The sequence below is a fragment of the Lygodium microphyllum genome, chromosome 8 (genome assembly GCF_053477565.2).
Source record: "Lygodium microphyllum isolate KBCC chromosome 8, Lygodium_microphyllum_v1.1.10, whole genome shotgun sequence".
NCBI classification, from domain to species: Eukaryota; Viridiplantae; Streptophyta; class Polypodiopsida; order Schizaeales; family Lygodiaceae; genus Lygodium; species Lygodium microphyllum.
Window position 1 is genome coordinate 7317639 of NC_141142.1, and position 16826 is coordinate 7334464.

Here is a 16826-nt window from a genome sequence, read left to right on the forward strand (position 1 = left end):
ACCTTCATCTTTCCCTCAAATTCCCATTTTCACTTATTGTTCCTTTATTGAGGATAGGGTATTTTCCCCTTCTCCGCCCTGTTCTTCTCCCTACATTAATGTACCCTCTACATTTCCTATTTATCAGTTAACACCGTTCCTTAGTGATTCCTTCCAAATTTCTGCCACTCCTTCTTTAACCTTTTCTTCCTTTTATGATTTTTTCTATCCCTCCCTACATCCACTTTCCCTTATTCCACTACCCTCTCCTAACACTTCCATATCTCAACCACCTCAGTAGGTTAGTGACTGTGACGGGTTTGATAATCAGATTTCCAGAAGAAGGGGATGGAGTTCGGATGATTGCCTTACAGGACCTCAGATCAATTGGCCAGTAATTCCAGGAGAATGGACAGCTTCCAATCAAGCTTATCAGAACTATGTTCATTTTGCTCAGCAGTATTCACAATCTGCAGATCCCTCAGTGAGATTAACTGCTCACTTTGCTTGGTACCTGGCGTATATGCATAGGCACTCTCATAATGATTCCAAGCCTATTCCAAAGTTGTGCATGAATGTCAATGTAAGCATTGATTCCCAGCAACTGGACATATTGTATTTTCATGCCCTTTGTTTGTCTAGTAGATACTTGGTCCTGTTGGAAAGGATGTGTTGTCTCCAATTTTTTCAAAATCCTCCTAAAAACTTTGTAGATGAATCCTTATCTATGGATCGTTTCCGACAACATCAATCTTTTAAGAGGGATCATCTTCATTGATACCTTTCCAATGTATAATGGAAGCTTTTTAATGAACAACTCTCTTTTTGAAGAAGTCATTCAGATGGTTGTGTTGTGTATTAGTGTTTGTGTTGTGCGTTCATTTATGTCAAACGAACGTGGTGGTTTCCTATGGGATTTCGTGTACGAGCTACGTTTTGGAGAATTGTGGTGTTGGGGTCGTGGTTGGAGAATTGAAGCTGATACTGATGAAGACGAAGAAAACTTTTATATCCTTTACAAATTTTGTTGTGATTTTTAGTTTGATAAGAGGTGTTAATGTATAAAGAGTTTTCCTTTCTTTGTATTTTTATATCAGAAACAGGTTATAAGTTGGGGTCGTGGTGGATGAATTCTTTTTGAGGAGATATTGAAGATCAAAGTTGAGCTTTTTACCTGAACTTGTATTCCCTTTTTCCTGGGTCGCGAGGAAGCTTCCTTATTAAGTGTGGGGATATGTTGAGTGTTGAAATGACTTGTTTTTTGGCTGATTTTTGTTGTTTTTGAGAGCTGAATGGTTGATTTTATGAGATGATTGATTGATTTGGAAGTGGTTTGAGAATGTTTTGGATGGTAATGATTGAGTTTTGGAAGATCATGATGTTTGTTGGTGGTTCTGTGATGTTCTGATAGGTTCTGTATACCTTCTGTTTTGCTCTGTTTTGGTCTGTTTTGTTCTGATTGTCTTCTGTAAAGAGGGATGGAGTATTGATTGATGAATAATGAGATATTGTGAAAGCTTATTGAATGGTTTGTGAGAGTTTGGAATGGTTTGAGAATGAGTTATGTAGTTTTGATGACCTTTTGTAACCTTCTGTAGGTCTTCTGTAGAGCTTCTGCTTCTGTTCTGCTTCTGTTCTATTCTGTACTGTAGCTGTTCTGGTACTGTTCTGTAGACTGTTCTGTATGCTTCTGTAAGTGTTCTGTGGAATGTATGTGTGACTTTGGGAAAGTTTTCTAGCCTTGGAAAGAGGTGAATACAAGTGCAAAAGAGCTGAAAGAAGTGGAAGAAGTAGCTGCTGAAGACTCAAGTGAAGACTAGAGTGAAGTGATAGTAGAGAGCTATGAAAAGATACTGTAGTGGCTCTGGTGACTCTTCATATCAGACATACCTCTTGGGAGGGGTATCCACGACCTAAGAAGGATTATTGAGAGTAATTTTAGAGAGATTGTAGTGAGGATATGATGTATTATTGATGGATTGAGAGAGAGAGAGTCAGAGATAGCCAATTCTACTCAAACAGAGTGATTGTATATGAGAGATTGAGAGAGAAGACTATGAAGACATTGAAGATGAATACTATGTGATGTATTTCCATTCAAAGATGGTGTATTCCTTTGCTTTATTTGTTCTATTGATGGATTTTGTGAAGATATTGAAGAATATGGTTGATTCTATCAAAACCGTGGGAGATCTACATAATGCTGCATGAAGATTTGTTGTGCCTGGTGTTCTTTTCTTCATTATAATCATATGAAACATGATAAACAAGCTTGTTGATGTTACAAGATAGATTTTCTTACAAGAGAATTCCCTTTTTCTTGGTGTTCCTCTTGGGGCTCCACCTGGATGGCTAGATTGGCCCATTGAGGTTCTAGGGTCTCTGTTTCTCTCTGTTCGGGTATGGGCTTTTGGCTGCTCTTTTGCACGTGAGAATCCCTGCTCGTGTAGAGCCATTACTTCACTAGGGTCCAATTTGCAAGACCTGTCACGGTGTGCATTTTCTCTCCAACCTACTCGGGGGAGGTCCGGGGGGGGGGGGGGGGGGGGGCAGTTCCCCCTAGCCCACAGGGCTGTTACGGTAAAAGCCATGCACACTTTGGACCGTTTATAGCCAAATTTTGAACTAAGTGCTCTAAATTTTAGCCCAGTGATGGATCTATCATGTGCCTTTAGCTCTAGGTAGCCTTTGGGGTCAATCTCGGGGTTTAGATGTGTCAAAATTTGTGTTCTAGATACCTGTCCGATTTTGACACTTTTTTGTCCGATTTTGGGTTGGTCTGATCAGCCCAGTGGTTCGATTTTGGTCACGTCCGATTCTAGGACTCGGATCGAAAAAGTGGTCTGATTCTGGGAATTGGATCAGACTAGGTGGTCCGATTCTAGTAGTCGGATGGTCCGAATCTGGACTAGTCCGATTCTGGCTGGTCTGAGTGGTCCAATCGGACAGGATGGTCCGATCGGACGGTGGTCCGAGCATCCAATTTCCAAAATCGAACGGATTGGTCCAAGTGGTTCGAGTTCCAAAATCGGACAGGCTGGTCCGAGTGGTCCGATCGGACAAGATGGTTCGAGCATCCGATTATGGACTGGTCCGAGTGGTCCAAGTCCGAGTGTCCGAGTATGGACTGGTCCGATTCTGGGACTCGGACGACTTGGTCCGACTACGTGGTCGACGGCCCGCGAGTTGCACACGATGCCTCTAGACTGACGTCTACTCCACCGAATCATCCAGCGCCTTCCAAATAGGTGCGAGACACTACAAGGGAATGCCAGACATGCTTGGAACCACTGTGGTGCTCGAATCGAATGGCACTCCAAGGATCTGTGCTCCTATTTCCCTGTTTTAGCCTGTTATACAGCAACAGAGAACCCTACTATTTGTTTCTTTTTCTTTGTTTTTTCCTATCCTAAATGCATCCAAAACACAAAGTAAATACCTACACTACTTCATTCCACAACATAAATCTCAAGAAAGTAAAACACCTACTTGCTAAGGAGATCAAATACCATCTTCAACCCCCTCCCTTCCTACCTATCTCAAGCACTGGTTCAGGGGAAACCCCTTACTTTGATGCTCGATTCGAAGCGCGCAATCGCTCAAGGCTTGAATCCGTTGGTCCCGACAACGGAACCAAAATGTGGGAGCTTTCACTCAACCGCCAAGACCCACGGACCACTTATTATTTCAAGCGTTCCAAGCCGAGCACTAATGGCTACCTCTCACATAACCGACGTGCCATCCATATCTACGGGTGTAGTGAGCTTACCTCCGAGCCGTTCGAGTTACCTCCTCTCTCGCACACTCCAGTAGCTCCACGATCCAAGTGCAAGCTCGATCCTCCCGCTCCAACCTCCAAGCTCCATTGCCGCGAGCAAGACAAGAGAAGAGAAGAGAAGAGAAAAAAAGAGGAGAAGATGGAGAGCTTCTCCTCCTCGGTCCCTCACCCTCACATACTCACTCCCTCACACTCTCACACTCCCTCTCTCAAGCACAAGCTCAAGCAAGCAAGAACAAGAAGAAGAAGAAGAAGAGGAGAGCTACTTTTTGCCACATAAAAGAATGAGCTTCTCATTCACTTTTCAACTTTATATACAAAACCCTAAATCCCTTTTGGGCGGTCATCCCCTTTTCCCCTTTTTACATGGGGGCCGTAGCCTAGGCCCTTTTTCCCATTGTCCTTCTATCTTCCTAGATTCCTTTCCACCGCCCGTCTATATTTACAAATTGCACGGGCACTCCTTGAATTAAACCATGATGCGCTTGCGCTCTTTTACAAAAGTTTTGACTTGCGCTTTTCCTTGTGCGCCTTTCTCCCTTATTTAGGACTCTTCTCCTTGCGTGTCTTTGTCTTCCATTTCTTTTGCCTTGGCCTTTGTCTTTGTCTTCTGCTTTAGCTTTTCCAGATTTTCCACCTTCATTCGTTTGAGGGTTAACAACAAGGCAGAGTTGCCCAAGGCCATGGTCAAGTAGCTATGGCAAGAGGAAGAATGTCAAATATTACCCTTAAAGAGACTAATAGGGAGGGAGACCCTACTATGGAAGAAGATATTGAAAGAGCAATTGTTCATGCTACATTCCACAGGAAGGGTCCAAATCGTCAATATTCGGTAATATAGACACCATCTAGTCACCGAGGTAAAACATTTAAGGTTTTGATTGATGATGGAAGTACACACTCATTTATCTCACCCAAGTGTGCTAAGAAGTTAGAAATAGATACAGTAAATGCATCAAAACTGCTTGTGGAATTAGCAAATGGAAAGGAAGTACTTTCTATACATCAAACTACCAAGGTAGAGTTTAACCTAGGAGAAAACCTTTCAAGTATGAGGTTTAGAGTAATGAACTTAGGAGCTTATGAATGTTTACTAGGAATGAATTGGTTGATTCCCAATGATGCTCATATCCATTGTAGAAAAAGTCAAGTGACATTTTAGGATTTGAATAGTGAAATAGCAACTACACAAGGTGAAACAGGGAAACCTAAAGTTCAATTAGCAAAAGCTTCGCGAATTGTGAAAGGCTTGAAGAAGGGATTAGCAGATTAGCTGTTTATCTTATCAAGCTTAACAAGGTAAATCAAGATGGTCAAGACGACAGAAGAAGGACCATCCTGGTTAAAAGAGTACACTGACATATTTCCTGAAGAGCCAACTAAGTTACCTTCGGAAATAGAAGTTGATCATGAGATCAATAGGAGCCACTCTAGTTGCAAAAGGACCTTACAAAATCTATATTCCTAAAGCCATCGAACTAAAAGAGCAACTCAAAAAACTACTACAATAAGGGTATATTCGGCCAAGTAGTCCACCGTGGGGAGCCCCAGTATTATTCCAAAAGAAGAAAGATGAAACTCTCCATCTTTGTATTGACTACCAAGGGCTAAACCAAGTAACAGTAAGGAATAAGTATCCTATCCCAAGGATAGACGAGCTTCTTGATTGTCTACAAGGAGCAAGGATCTTTTCTAAGATTGATCTTCGATCAAGATATTACCAGATTAGGGTCAAGAATGAAGATATTCCAAATATCGCCTCCCAACATAAGATATGGTCATTTTGAATTCATCGTGATGTCATTTGGATTGACAAATGCCCTAGCTACCTTCAACAGGTTGATGTAGGACATTTTTAGAACTCATCTTGATGACTTTTGTTCTTGTATTCTTTGGTGACGTCCTAACTTATTCTAAGGAGAAAGAAGATCATGAACCACATCTTCACATTTTCCTGGAGACAATGAGAACACACAAAACCAAGAAGAAGAAGTGTGCCTCCTTCAAAAGGAAGATTGAGTACTTGGGATTCATAGTGTCTCCTGAAGATATATCAGTAGATCCTGCCAAGGTCAAAGATGTTCAAGATTGGCCACCCCCAACCACTATCAAGGTAGTGACAAGTTTTCTAGGTCTAACAAGATGGTATAGGATATTCATCAGAAACTATGCCCAAATTGTAGCACCTCTTATAGACCTACTCAAAAAGTAAGTTGCCATTAATTGGACGCCAATTGAACAATCTAGCTTTGAGAAACCAAAGCATAGTTTGGTAATTGCTCCTATCCTAAGGCTACCTAACTTAAGCAAGGAGTTTGAAGTTGTCACAGAGCCAGCTCTCTTGCATTGGGATGCGTACTAATGCATGAAGGCCATCATGTAGCTTACTCTTCAAGAAAATTGAAAGCCCATGAAAAGAGCTATGCTACTCAATCATCACGACCTAGAGTTATTAGCTATGATTCATGCTCTAAAATTATGGAGACATTACTTGCTTGGAAATTAAGTTCAAACCTGGTAAAGAAAATCTAGTAGCAAATTCCCTTAGTCGTAAAGCCTTCCTTAATGCTCTTATAACTAAGAACCATCCAGGGCAGAAACTCTGGCTACAATGGTATCAATGCCAACTAATCCTATCATCGAGTTGACCAAGGATGAAGCAAATAAGGACCCAAACTATCAACAATTGTTTTGGGAATTTTAGAATAGAGAACAGGATTCCAAACTCAAGACTAAGTATCAAGAATTCTCCACAGATGAAGACGAATGACTTGTTTATTTCAGAATGAGACTATGCATTCCTTCACATCAGACTCTCAAGCGAACGATACTATGGGAAGCACATGATTCTCCTTTTTTAGGACACTCGGGGTATGCAAAAACTCTTAATGTTGTCAGGAAAAGCTATTATTAGCAAAGTCAGTATGTCACTGAATGTCTAAATTGCCAAAGGGTAAAATATGAACATGTCAAGTTACCAGGAAAACTCGAGCCACTTGACATTTTTCAAATGAAATGGGAGTTTATTAGCCTATGGACTTTGTAGTTGGGTTACCTTCTGTGCAAGGATGATATAACTCAATAATGGTAATACTAGACATGCTCACAAAGGTCGCTCATATTATTCTAACAAAAACCAATTACAAAGCTTTAGATATTGCAAGAATTGTTGTAAAAGATATTTTTAGGTTGCATGGGTTACCTAAAAGGATCATCAGTGATCGTGATTCTCTTTTCACATCACATTTCGAGAAGAGTTTATTTGAAGCCATTGGAACCCAAATTTTTTTCAATACTACTTATCATCCACAAACTGATGGGCAGACAAAACAAGTTAATCAAGTAATTGAGGATATTCTACACACATATTGTAGCAAGGAATCTAAGAGGTGGATTCAGTACCTACCCTTAATGGAATTTGCTTATAATGCCTCCTATCGTCAAAGTATTTAGATGACTCCTTTTTAGGCACTATATGGCCAAGGTTGCCGTATTCCACTTAATTCTTCTGATCCTACTCTAAGGGTTAAAGCTTCGAGAAGAATGTTAAAAGAAATGGATGATCAAATCAAGATTATCAAATAGGATATTTAAGCTGCCAAGGATCAATAAAAGACGTATGTTGATCTGAAAAGGCAAGAACGAACCTTCAAAAAAAAGGAGACATGGTCTTCATCCATGTCCATCCAAAGAAGAGTTCTTTATCTTTAGGAGAATTTAAAAAGCTAAGTCCAACATATTGTGGTCCCTATAAGATTCTCAAGTGCTTAGGACCAAGTGCTTACAAGATACAACTCCCTGAGAATATAGAAATCCACAATGTATTTTATGTTAGCTTATTAAAAGCATACGTAGCTAACCCTAACCATATCCTTGATGATCAACAAGTTGTAATACCTAACCAAGGAGTCCTTGAGCTACAACCGAACAAAGTAATTGATGTAAGGGAGAGAAAATTGAGTAGAACACTTAGAGAATACCTTGTTCAATTGAAGGATTATCCTGAAGAAGATGCTGCATGGATAGATGAGAATCTTCTTTATTAATAATACCAACACTTTCTCTTGAGATGAGGACATCTCAATTTCTCTAAGGGGAGGAGGATGTAATACTTCCATATAATTAAAAGTTAGTTGGTTAGTTCGAAAGTTAGTTACTCAATTGATAAGTTAGTAAGGTTAGTAACTAAAGACTAACTAAAGTAAAAACTAATTAATGTTAATAACTAACAATTTATTATTTTAAAAAAATTATGGATCGTAACCCAATATTTTTTTCGAATTGACAAAGGCTGTAGCCACTCATCACAGAAGTTACCATGTGAATGAGAGTTATGAGCCATATTAGTCACTAGTGTTAATGTGTATAGTATGGATGGTCCAAAAATATTAGATTTTTTAGAAAAACTAGCATATTTTAGATATTATTTATTGTAATTTTTATAAAAAGATACGAAAATTTCCAGAATAGGATGTCATGTAAGAAAAGCAAGTGGCTTTTTTAGCCAGTTTTAAAGATTTAATGAAAAAAATAATGATTGGCGAAATTGCATGCGTCGCGATCGCAGTTTACAAGTAGCAAACAACACTTCGAACAGGGAGAAGAAGAAGGAGTGATCTAGAAGATTTCTAAACAAGTGTCTTGAGGTTTTACCCCCTCTTGAAGCCAACAGAACTATCAAATTTGTGCTTTGAGCATCAGACTACATCTTAGAAGTTTCAGATTGTTGATTTTTCCAAGATCCCCTTCATAAAGAGATCTTCTTCTTAGCCACAACCCTTCTTGTTTTGTTTAGCTATAAAGATGAGGCATGGGGAGTAGTTAGAGAAGCACAACAAGACCCCAAGAGGCAGTGAGAGAGAGATAGAGAGAGGGAGGTAGAAGGATACTCCTCCAAGAGGCTGTGAAAAGGAGTTTGAGAGAGTGTGTGTGTGTCTGAATGAGAGAGAGAGAGAGAGAGAGAGAGAGAGAGAGAGAGAGGAGTTACCTCGAGAGGCTATGAGGGAGAGAGTTAACCCAATTCCCCCTGTCTCGGTCTTCGACTAAGCCATCTTCTCTTACACTCTCCCATCTCAAATTTACTCTACCTTCCATATCTCTCAAACACACTCCGTAGATGATGGCTCTAAAGTGATGAGTTGGAAGGACTATGGGAACCACCGCAACCGGTCAAGGAACAAGAAACATGTATTGCTAGGATACGGGAGTGCCCGAGGTTACCAGAGTTGCCACTTCCAATGGAACATCAGGTGTGGCAAATGCAAGCGCGTGAAAAGATGAAATTTCCAATGTCGTCATGCCAAATCAGGTTATTCACTACTAGGCTACTATTTTTCCACATAAAATAATAAGGTTTATGTGGACTTTCTACAAAAAATAAATGTTAGCCTTTGCATCAAATGGTACAAGAGCTACTTCTTAGATTGCATTGATAGCATATGTATAAGAATTAATTACGTAAAATACTAGCTCTGTATTTTACACTTACATGAATTGATAGTTTCATCTAGAAAGCATACTAGTACATGCATAAACAATTAATCGCTATGATTTGTAGTTAGATTAATTGAGATTCTAAATAGTAGAATCATGATGCAAATAGTTGTAAGAGGTTATTGCACATATGACTTTATCCGCACTCGAGATTAGCAAAATAACTCGATATAATTATTGTCAAATGTGACAAGGTTGTGTTGACTAACACTTAAAAAGTGAAACTCTATTTAAAGGATCTGTAAGTCATCTCGTTAAGTTATTGGCACAATATATTTCTTTAAGGAATTGCATTTATATTGGGTAAGATGAGGGTAAGATAGCCCACACAGGAAATTCATACCTTGCTTAAGATGTTGTAGGAGATATGCTCAACACTTCTTTATGGGGAGGAGGATCCTCATTAGAATGTAAGGTTACCTTAGGATAAGGTCTACCTTGGCTATGGAAGCTGTGAATTGCATGATGGTGTAATTGTCATTGCATCATTTGATATACATTTGAAAGGACTGTTTGTGTTTGCTAGAATCTAGATCTTTGATTGAAAACATTAAAAAAATAGGATAAAAGGAAGGATCACGCCAGGCTACCCTAAGCTAGCTGTGAGACCCTACTCCAAGGGGTTCATAGGGTCGTTGCTTTGTAAGGCTTAGACGGGCTCCGTTAGTAGCGAAAGGTTTGTTTGTAGGGATAGTCTCAGGCGATAGGAAATGTGGGTGCTAGGGGGGGCTCTTGCTATAAATCCTACATTGTTCCTAGAATCTGACGAGTACCTTTGTGACCCAGGATGGGATCCTAGAACCCTAAATACTAGTTACAAGGGTGGAATCTTGGTGGGTAGAATACCCTCGTGGAATTTTGTGTATCTTTCGTAAGGTCGCAAAGATGGAAATTGTAATAAGCTTTCAATATAATAAAGAAGTTTGTTTTATTCAAGGATTGTTTGAATTGTATCCATGTCTATGAGATAAATTACGTGAAGCAACATGTGATTTAACGGATTAATTAAGAAAGCTGATTGTATATGTTCCAATAAATGTGCTGTAGGTAATTCAAAAACTAAAGATGATTCCATCATCAAAGGAAAGTAGGTGGGCGTAACCCCTGACGCATTCGTCCAACGGTAGGGTGGTCCCGGTTAGCTGGGAACTTTTCTAAATCGGCAATAGAAATAAGAAGACAATAATTGACCAACTAGTCATTAGATAGAATCGACTTGCATTGTTTTAGGGGGCCATAATGGAATTTTCAGGTCGATCCTAGTGGGTTTGACTGGAACTCTTCCGTTGCGATGTAGACTCAATGGGATCTAAGTGACAAACCTCATGATGCGGGCGGCATCATTTGGAAAACCTACTAATGGACTACAAAAAGGTGCACCTTGGAATGAGTTTGGCGAACACCTCACATTTGAATATAAGAAGATTTCCATCTCCAACAAAAGTATTCAAGTAATATCATTAATGACCCTCTTTAAGTATGACTCAATCCTACAAGGTAAAATTTTCAACAAGTCACTAGGTATGGGTAGAAGAATTTACTTTTTCTAATTTTTTGATGCATAACTGTCAAACTAAACATGATTGAAGCTAATCTTCAACATGGGGTCCAATGCTTGCATTTCATGCATCTTAATCATGTTTCTTGCTTGTGTTTCTCTTATCATATGAAACGTAAAATATTATGCTTGCTTCATTTTATAACTACTCTATTCTTACATTTCATAAATTTCTTGATTCAACTTTGATAGCTATCAGGTGAAACACAATTTTGAGGGTCTCTTATAGTTGTAGTGTGTTTTTTTCACGTATCATATGTCAATGTATGAATGAGTGGTTAATAAATGTATTTCCCTATCTTTTTCTTGCAATTGGTTGTTAATCTATATCTAGAACTAAAGTTAATGCAAGTAAGTAGAAGATTGATCTGACAAACATTGCTGAGAAGATTCATAAATCCTCCAAGCCATCCAAGTCATTAAAAAAGCATTAAAGGAGATTTTGGTAGGCTATGAGATGCCTTAAGAAGATCAAGGAGGCAATGAATACTTGGTAATGTAATTCCAAAGCTTCCATTCTAGAGGGTGGTTAGAGAGATATGTGGCATGCATAGTTTTAATAGTTACATGTGAATAAGGAGTGCCCTTTCATTGCATCTAAGAGGCTATAGAAGATTTCTTAATTGAATTTTTTTCAGGATGCATACATATATGCTCTAGTCTTAGTGGTTGATGTAGTATACATTATGATCTAATCTTTAGTATCATAATAATGTCCTCGTTGAGCCAAACATCAAGATCCATTGTAGGATCTTTGCTAAAATCGTCAAGATTCTAATCCAAAACGTCGCTAGACTACCACTAACATAATTCCATCTACTACAATAAAAGATAAGGATAAAATTTTGAGTAGAAAACTTGTATTTACAAGCAATAGAGTCTTGATCTATCCTATAAGTTATCTTGCCTTCTACCCTAGTATCTCACCCCTCAACAATAAGCTGTAAGACATGATTATATACCAACCTTTTGAGGACTAATAGCATGGCCTTTGATCTTCTTATCTTAGCATTGGAAAATAAATAGATAAATACATTAACAAGCATAAACAAAGTAATATTGCTTAGGCTACTTGAGATATTAGGTTTTAATACCATCTGTATTTCAGTAAAGATTTTACATCTTTAGTTATCACTAGTGGCTAGACTTGGTAAGGCTTGTAAAATCAAGCAAAGGAAAAAGGGATATTACTTCCATTGATCATTTAAATAGGGATAATATAAGAATTTTCATTTAAAATTTTCTCATTATTTGTGAACTCTGTTTTTCTCCTACTTGTGTATATTTCTTCTCCAATCAAACCATGCACAACATCAATAATATCAATAATAAACTTGACGAATTGCCATTCCTCAAGATTAGAAGAATAGATATCTACAAATAGAAACAAAGTTTATAATAATAAAACATAGTACCAAGTTTAAAAAAAGAAAATCATTAAGCATAAAATCGATCTTTGAAATGGAAGACTTGAAGCTCTAGGTTCCAAATGTGACTCTCTATGCATAAATACATGTTGTACCAAAGCCTCTTTTATGCTATTCTTATTTGCTCCAAGTCTAAATTATTTTATCCTACCCTTCTAAGTAGAGATAAAAGAGCTCTCACAGCTCTATCTTTTCCTACATTGTGCTTGTTGTATAATAATCAAACTACCTTTGCTAATAATTACAGGAATCCATCTTCCATCTATTTAAATGAATTAAACATAGATATGGATGTGATTTCAAAGGTTGTTGTTGAAGGTCTAATTTATGTAACCATGGAATATATATATATATATATATATATATGCTACCACCAAGGAAGGAAACAGACAAGAACAATAAAACAAGAGAGGGAAAAAATACGAATACTAAGATTTTTGGTAAATTGAATTTAGTTTCAATTGTCATTATTATACAATCTTGGATATGTCATTAATGTAAAGTGCTTGAGATCCTATGCCATAATCATAATTGTAAGATTATGAAAATATATATTTATAATAAAAATTCATTGTAATATTGTATCTACATATATTTATAAATTCTTGTTTTCTTTTTCAAAAATAGATTTGCTGATATCCAACTAGGTTGTTCATCATCAATGTGCACACATGTTGACATCTCAACACTCCCCCTCAAGCTCAACTACATCTCTGCAACTCCAAGTAAGCTTTGAAAATTCTGAAGCTTCTCTACATCCAATGCCTTTGTGAAAATAATAGCTATTTGATCCTATCTTCTCTCTTACAAAAAGTGGTAATGCATCTCAATATGTTTTGTCCTAGCATGAAACACTAGGTTTCTAGCTAACTATATGCTACTCATGTTGTCACAGTGAATGGTAACTGGACCATCTCCCTACACATATGAATCACCCAATAACTTTTGCAACCATATCACCTCACACACTACCGTAGATAGCACCTCTATACTCAACCTTTGTACTCAATAAAGCAACTATAGGTTGCTTTTTGCTACTCCATATAATTTTAATACTACCAAGTAAAAACATAAATCCGTTGGTAGATCTTTTGCATGCTACTAGCCCAATCTATGTATGTGTACCCAAATATCTATATATCCTTACTTGGCTCATAAAAAATTCCATAATTCAAAGTGGACTTCACATACCTCAATAACATCTAACTACATCCAAATAAGGCTTTCTAGGCATCTGCATAAACTGACTAACAAGGTCAATATCATAACTCAAGTTTGGCCCTATAATAGTCATGCAAATCAAACTTTCTACCATCATTCTAAAGTTAGTAGGGTCTTCTATCTCATCCTTAACATCAATTCTCAACTTCACATTTTGCTCCAATGATATTGAAAGAGACTTACACGCTATCATACTATACTTGGACAACATATCCAAGCCATCCTACCTTTGGAATAGCTATATATCATCATCACATCTAATCATCTCAATACTAAGAAAGTACCTTAGCTCGCCCCAATCCTTTTTCTCAAGATTCTTCTTCAAAAGGTCCTTAACTTCAACAATCCCACTATCATTGTTGCTTGTAATAATCAAATTATCTACATAGATGACTATGATGGCCAAACCTGCATCTCCATTTTTCACATAAAGTGAGTGATTAGCATTAGAAACATAAAAGTCAATGTTGACAATTACTCTCCAATCTTGTCAGATCATGCTCTAGGTGCTTATTTCAACCCCCCATAAAGCATATTCTTTATTCTAGACAAATATATGGGATGCTCTGAATCCTCATAACAATACGATTATAGTAGTGACAACCTTTCTGCTCTAAAGCATATCCGATAAAAATACATTTTTCAGCTTTTTGATCAAGCTTCTTTCACAACTCTTCTAGTAAACACTTTCAAGTGTGACACATCGAGAATTTTACCTGTAAAGTATTCTATGGGAGTCATCCCATGAAGTACAACTGTGGGAGTTCTATTCATAATATAGATAGTAGTATGAATAGTGTCAAACAAAAAATATTTTGGCAAATTCTTTTCAGCCCCATCCATTAATGCTACCCATTCAACTTTTGCAATATGCCTATTTTTCCTTTCTACAACCCCATTTTACTATGGGATGTATCTTCAAGTAAACTGTCTCTTTATCCCATGAGACCTCAAAAAGTCATTGAACTCATGAGAGAGGTACTCTCCCCCTCCATCTAACCTCGAGCACTTACCTTTCAATCTTATTTTTATTTTAGTAGCAAACTTGAAAGTTTTAAAGTGCTTAAATATATCACTATGTAAAATCCCCCCCCCCCCTTTGCATAGGAACCCCCTAAAAATAAATAAAATTAGTTGAAAATTTTTTATCTCCCTCCCTCTTATCATCGCCAAACAGGTGGGGGGGGGGGGGGGGAGAAGTGGAAGATGGCAATGATAAAGGAGAAGATGGTGTGTCCACAGCCACCCGAGGGGTGCAAAACTCCCCGCCACCATGCAAACAAGTAGTGGAACCACCATCACTCCACTTCCTCCCCACCTCTCCTGTTATAAAGTCCCCTCCCCCCCCCCCCCCCCCCCCCCATCAAAGGGAAAAAGGGAGAGACGGCATGCTACACACATGCGCACGCGCGTGCGCACACGCACGCATAGGGGGAAGGTTCTAGAAGGTTTTCCCCTCCTTAGAGGGTGTCCACACACATTTTTCCTTTTCCTTTTCCCTGCGAACTTATTCCCTATCCCACGAGCTTTTCCCCTCTTCTTGCCCCTCTACTTGAGCAAGAAGTTGCTGAAATTCCTACGAGGATTGTTCCTAGAAGAGAGGAAGATCGAGAATGGCCCCCAAGCAAAGAATGTCGAGTAGGGGTGGCAATCCCACAATGAGCAACAAAGCTTTGGGCGAGAGCATCATTGTAAATCCAACTACAGTACCAGACATAAGTAATAAATTTCCAAATTGATAGATGCTTGCTTTGATTCCCGCATGAGATATGTTAGGTCCCAAACTATACCACATGAGAATAGTTCATTGAAAAGGATAAACTTTAACTCAAATATTCGAAAGATTGAGTTTTCAAAATGCATGTATCAAGAGTTAATGGCATCTAGATATTATGTGATAAATTCATGCATAGCATGAACAACATATAAGGTTCCAAGGTATTGTCAACTCCCTCTTCTTGCAAATTAGTAGTTATGTTTTCGCCACATTAAAGGTATATTTTTGCAGCTTGCAGACCTGATAGATTGCATGATAAGCAACCTAGCTAAAAGGAAACTCATCCTAGAAACTCTAGATCTTTGCCCAAGCTCTTGCTAATATCACAAACTGATAGCTCATGTTTGATAGATTGGGATCTTGATGATGTGCATAGTTAGTACAAACTATGATCATAAGGATTAAAAGTAAGATGCCTTGAGATCCATCTGATAACTAGTACTTTCATCAATCCAATTCGGGGTAAGGCTAGGTACAAACCACAAATCTAGGCCTCAAGGGCAAGTGGAGAGCTCAAGGATTAGGAAACCCTAAGTCAAAGTAAAGGCCAATACTTTTATACTTGTTGGGAAGAATGTTGGGTTGTCGTTCAATGGAAGTGATCAATAGACCCTACAACTTGTATAGTTGTATGAGACCTTAACATATGCCTTAGCTGAAGGAAGGGAATGTTAAGAAAACTTTTGCATAGTATCGCTCATAGATCCCAAGGGGGAGAGCAAATATGCGGATGGAAATGTTATCACGCCTATTCTTGCATTGTTTGGAAAAATACAAACGGGTTTTATTGGTTGATCAAACAACATCGTGAATGCTTTTACATTCAATTGATTGTTGGATTGTCTCGTTTGGATGATTATTCCAAGCGCTTGTGATTGATGGTAAATTCATGGTAGGGATCTGTGATGACAAATTGCCATGGGAGTAAAGAAATATTTTTCTTGGAAGATGATAATAGGGATGACTACCTTGATTGTGCTTGATTTTCAAATGACTTAATTAAGGAAAGGTTCTTAGCACGGGTGGATCACCTCCATGATCGCACCGCGGATCAACCCGAAAAGGGCACTCCCTGATTCATGGGTCAAAGGTCGAGTGGTGAAAAGGCCAACCACGAGAATAATGTTTCACTCCTAGGCAGCTTGCAGGTCAGATGGAGCTCTAGACACCCCTTGCCAAGTCCGGAACTGAAGACCTCTATGGCCTCAATGGTTGTGGCATTGGAAGATCCTATTCTAGATAAAGGACAGAAATTGTGGTGTCATGTGATTTGGACCAGTTGCTTCTGTAGGGCCGAAGGGACATATAATTTCTCATGTATGGGTAGGGGACAAAGATTAACTTGAAGATAAGTTAAGGAACTTGCTTGTCAAAAGGACTGGTTGCTCTATTTTTATATCGATGCTATAAATTACGCAAATAAACCTTGATCCCTAAGAGTCTTAATTAAGAAAACTAATTTGAAATGTCACACATAATTGTGGTAGGACCTAATTAAATAGCTAAAGAATGCCTATTGAGGAAAGTGGGTGGGTGGAACCCCCGACGAGTTTACCCTATAGTAGGGTGGTCCCAAAGAACTAGAAGGCTTCT

At 38.4% G+C, this 16826-nt stretch overlaps 1 non-coding gene across 1 annotated transcript; it reads left to right on the forward strand.

Moving 5' to 3' along the window:
• Positions 1–1093: 1093 nt before the first annotated feature.
• LOC148031943 (small nucleolar RNA SNORD36) lies at positions 1094–1162 on the forward strand. Its single transcript, XR_015691784.1, has one exon. It is a non-coding gene; the product is annotated as a small nucleolar RNA SNORD36 (small nucleolar RNA).
• The last annotated feature ends 15664 nt before the right edge of the window (positions 1163–16826 follow it).